The 5,000-nt window shown below is 46.3% G+C and overlaps 1 long non-coding RNA gene across 1 annotated transcript in view; it reads left to right on the forward strand.

Annotated features, from left to right (window-relative positions):
- LOC118496223 overlaps positions 1-5,000 on the forward strand; it is a 12,540-nt gene that overhangs the window by 4,405 nt on the left and 3,135 nt on the right. The window lies entirely within an intron of this gene.

The raw sequence follows: 5,000 nt of genomic DNA on the forward strand, positions 1-5,000 counted from the left end.
GACTGGGACCGCCGGAGCTGGGACGGAGTCGGGACGCAGACGTTCTGCAGTCAGTGGAAATACACACACTGGCCCTCATTTATCAACCTAATGAGGAAACCAGCGCAGATATGAGCGCAGAAATCCTCTTACGACAGGCTTCACGTGTGATTCATGAATGATTCAGCTGAGACTCTGTTTTCATGTTCAACATCCCGGTTCAAACCAGACTGGAGTTTCTAACGGTACAACAGTTTAGTGGAACAGGAAACGGTTCAGGATACGGCCATTAAACCACGGCACGGTGAATCACACCCTGAACTACCTGTGAAGTCATGTGTGTCAGAATATAGAAAGTAGACTCCATGAATACCAAGAAAGAAATGCTGAATGAGAGACTGTTCAGAGTCCAGACAGACGTCTAGTGATGCTGTTGTTGCAGCAGCAGCAGCTGACAGAAATAATATTACAGATACATAAGTCCATGTTGAGGACGGGGGGGAGACATCGCTGCAGACAGGGGATGGACGTCTGATGCCCCCCCCCCCGCCACCACCAAACCCCGCCAAGCCGAGCGGTGCATTCCTCTGTGATGACACGTGATAGTTTGTTCAGGACAAACAGTCCTCAGGTTAGTGGTTCAGAGAGAGAGAGAGAGAGAGAGAGAGAGAGAGACAGAGAGAGAGAGAGAGAGAGAGAGACAGAGAGAGAGAGAGACAGAGAGAGAGAGAGAGAGAGAGAGACAGAGAGAGAGAGAGAGAGAGATAGAGAGAGAGACAGAGAGAGAGAGAGAGAGAGATAGAGAGAGAGAGACGAGAGAGAGATATAGCGAGAGAGACAGAGAGAGAGAGACGAGATAGAGAGCAGAGACAGAGAGAAGAGAGAGAGAGAGGAGAGAGAGACAGAGTAGAGAGAGAGAGAGAGAGAGAGAAGAGACAGAGAGAGAGAGAGAGAGAGTAGAGAGAGAGAGAGAGAGAGAGACAGATAGAGAGAGAGAGAAGAGAGAGAGATGAGAGACAGAGATAGAGAGAGAGAGACGAGATGAGAGAGAGAGAGAGAGAGAGAGAGAGAGAGAGAGAGAGAGAGAGAGAGAGAGAGAGAGAGAGAGAGAGAGAGAGAGAGAGAGAGGGTTTGATCTGAGTCCAGGTGACATTCTGTTCTTGCCGTGTTTTCCTGCTGTTTTATGTTGTGGTTACCTGTGTGTGTGTGCGTGCATGTGCCTGTGCATGTGCGTGTGCGTGCATGTGTGCAGTAAACAGAGCAGCTCGTGCTGTGCTCTCCTTCTTCTGCTCCCTGGTAGTGTGTTTGAGTTGCTCGTCGTAGCCTGCAGCAAACGTCTCAGACCTGATCTACTTCATCGTCCCGATGGAAACTCACAACAGCTGCATGCAAACACAGACATCACGTATTATATTAAATATCAATCAATCAGGTTGTAACAGACAGAACATGACAAGACAACAATGTACTTTAGGGCAGGGAAAAAACAATAACATGCACAGGCCCGGCAGTGTTGCACCTGCCTTATTATAAATAAATTAGGCACCATACAAAGGAATTGCACTGAACAGAATGCAAAATTGTAAAATCATTAAGAAGGGAATTACCCATAGGGAAATACATTGCACAAGATAAGGATAAAAGAACAGCTTAAGGCGGTTGCTTTTGCATGTACTGCTGTCTCCGTCTGTCTCTGCTCAGTTACTGGTGTTACCGAAGCGCCCTTCTGTCAAGGACCATGTGCTCCACACACACACACACACACACACACACACACACACACACACACACACACACACACACACACACACACAGGTGTTCTCAGGTAACCTTTCCGGACTGGGCGGCTGTGTTTACGCTGATTGATTGACATCTCCCTGATGCTCCTGTCAGGGCGGGACAAATGACAGCTTCATCGGCCGACCTTCAGCCAGTTTAATCAGCCAGGGTGACTAAGGACTCTTCACAGGCTGTATGAGGAAAACAGCAGACTTTCATGACTGATGCACGTAACGGGAGGGAGACGGAGAGAGAGAGGGAGAGGGAGAGAGAGAGGGAGAAGGAGAGGGATAAGGAGAGGGAGAGAGAGAGAGGGAGAGAGAGAGGGAGAGGGAGAGGGAGGAAGAGAGGGAGAAGGAGAAGGAGAGGGAGAGGGAGAGAGGGAGAGAGGGAGAGGGAGAGAGAGGGAGAGAGAGGGAGAGAGAGAGAGAGGGAGAGAGAGAGGGAGAGGGAGAGGGGGGAAGAGAGGGAGAAGGAGAGGGAGAGGGAGAGAGAGAGAGAGGGAGAGAGAGAGAGAGAGAGAGAAGAGGGGAAGTCCTGATTCCAGAGAATGATTCATTCCTGACATTCCTGGAGAGTTTGACCTCTCCTCTCTTTCTTTGTCTCGGCTCTCCGTCAATCTTTCCAGTAACAACGTCTCCCAGCGAGCCAACGGCCGCTTCCCTTATTAGGTCATGAGGAGGCCCAACGGTGGAACCTGGAAACGCTCTCTCCCTCCCAGCGGTCAGCGTGTCTTCCCTTCTGGGTTCCAGGTGAAGATCACTTTCACTACCTGTCTGCTGTGAGAAAGCCTTTCTGTCTTGTAATCTTGCAAAGTTTCTTCTCAGCTACAGATTCACCTCCAGAGATGATCTTCACAGCAGAAACATGTCGGACTAACCGAAATGTGTAAATATAATGGATGTAAGGGCATGCAAATGGGTCGTGTCTGTCACAAGTATTTTGGCACACTTCAGCAGTTCAATTTGAGTTATTGCATCAGAAGGCATTTTGGATTCTTTGTAGGTCTTTAAGCTGCTTAACAGTTTTGTCTTTTCTACCAGTACCAGTAGCAGTAGCAGTAGCAGTACCAGTAGCAGTAGCAGTAGCAGTACCAGTAGCAGTAGCAGTAGCAGTAGCAGTACCAGTAGCAGTACCAGTAGCAGTAGCAGTAGCAGTACCAGTAGCAGTAGCAGTAGCAGTAGCAGTACCAGTAGCAGTAGCAGTAGCAGTACCAGTAGCAGTAGCAGTAGCAGTACCTGTACCAGTAGCAGTAGCAGTAGCAGTACCAGTAGCAGTACCAGTAGCAGTAGCAGTAGCAGTAGCAGTACCTGTACCAGTACCAGTAGCAGTAGCAGTAGCAGTACCTGTACCAGTACCAGTACCAGTACCAGTAGCAGTAGCAGTAGCAGTAGCAGTACCTGTACCAGTAGCAGTACCAGTAGCAGTAGCAGTACCAGTAGCAGTAGCAGTACCAGTAGCAGTACCAGTAGCAGGTGAAAAACCTTTAACACAAAGAAAAGAAATTACACATTTGTATCATATTTTTAACCATTTTTAAACCCATTTTAACATTTTTATAGTATTTTTTACCCATATATAAAAGTAGTAATTAAACATTTTATCATACTTATATTTAAAGTACAGTTATTTAAACCAACACCATACATTTTAAATTAGCTCATATTAGCTCTTTATCTCACCATGTTTGCTACAAACCCCGAAGCAGTATGCACTTTTAACAGTTCCCAAACACTACCTGCCCATTGTTTAGTTAACTAATATTTACAACAGTTGAAACACGTTTAAAGTCAATATGGTAAGCAGACAAGTCTCTCAGGCATTAAAGGGTCAAGTGACGCTAGAGTCTCCGTATCGCTGCCGACCGTGTGGCTACAGCTAAGCTAACGTCTAGAACAGCAGAAGCAGTTTTCAGCAGTCTCCGTTGTAGATCATCAGTTCCGCTTGCTTTAGCTGGCGATCACGGCAGCTTTTTGGAGAGTCTCTCCTTCCAACTCTTGCCGTTTGCCGCTCGTCAACTTGTGTTCCTCTTTACTTCTGATGTTGTCTCCTTTTTAAAGCCCCCAGGCGAAACTCAGCCGGGCACATTGGTTCCGCCCACTTTACCAATCGTCCGCTTGAAACAGCTGCTTGGGATTTAAACTGTTTTTCTCTTGACTTGACAAAAACGTTTAAAAAAGTGTTCAGGTGTTTGTGCTGAACTGGACAGTGTTGCCGACTCTTTACCAAGAAAAGTCATATACCGTATATAAAATGGACCAACAGATCCCGTGTCTCTGGACGGAGACCAGTGAAGTCTCTTTCCCGGTGATGGCTGAGCGTTACTGAGCAGCCTCCAACTGAGCTTGAAGACGTAGATGTGACGTGAGCAACCTGTCTGAAAGTTGGAAGTCTTCTGGTAGCTGTGCCAAGAGAAATCTCAATCATTCCCAATCTAGCAGAGACGGAGAGCGTAGGTATATGTAAGGAGATAACATAGACACAGGCTAATTATTGATCACTAAAATGATAGTTAACATTAGTAATTAAACTTAAACAGCTAATGGAAGTCCAAACTGCCTGAGAGCTTCTCCTGTACTATACGGTAATTCCTCTACTATGAGACAGTAAGTCTCGTGGTTATGACCCAATCGTTAGCCTATTTTTATAAAAACGTCTGCTACGGAGCCATAACGTGAGCTACAAGGTAATGGAGCCTTTTATACATTGTCGTGTTTCTTTAGAAATAAACAACGGACAAATAGAGTCTTTAAACTCTTCAGATGTAAAGTTATTAGTTCTTAGTCTAAGTGACGTCAAAATGAATGGCAGTCAACGGGATGCTAACGGAGGTGATGGCTTGGTAGCAGCAAATTGAATGGCAGTCAATGGGATGCTAAATGGAGCAAATGCAGCAAAATGGCGCCGTAGGAGGTTCGCGGTCCGAGGAGAAGCTTACCCCCTTGATAAAAGTAGCTAAACGTCGCCAGATGACGACATGGGCTTATTACAGTCTGTCCAACCGTAAAAGAACTCCCCCAGAAGTGGTCTATTTGTTGGTTTGTTATGGTGGGGAAGTATAAGAGCTCCGTTCACAGGCCGCATGTCGTGTTTTTCTAAAACGCGCATTTGACTTTTTGTTTTGCAGATTTTCTGCATATTCAGTGTAAATGGGTGCGATATATTACATTTAGCAAAGTAAGTTTAAGTGCTGTGATTGTAGACTGAACATGTGGTACAATGCAAAGGTTGGCAGGCGTAGC

The sequence above is a fragment of the Sander lucioperca genome, chromosome 11 (assembly GCF_008315115.2).
Source record: "Sander lucioperca isolate FBNREF2018 chromosome 11, SLUC_FBN_1.2, whole genome shotgun sequence".
Lineage (NCBI taxonomy): Eukaryota > Metazoa > Chordata > Actinopteri > Perciformes > Percidae > Sander > Sander lucioperca.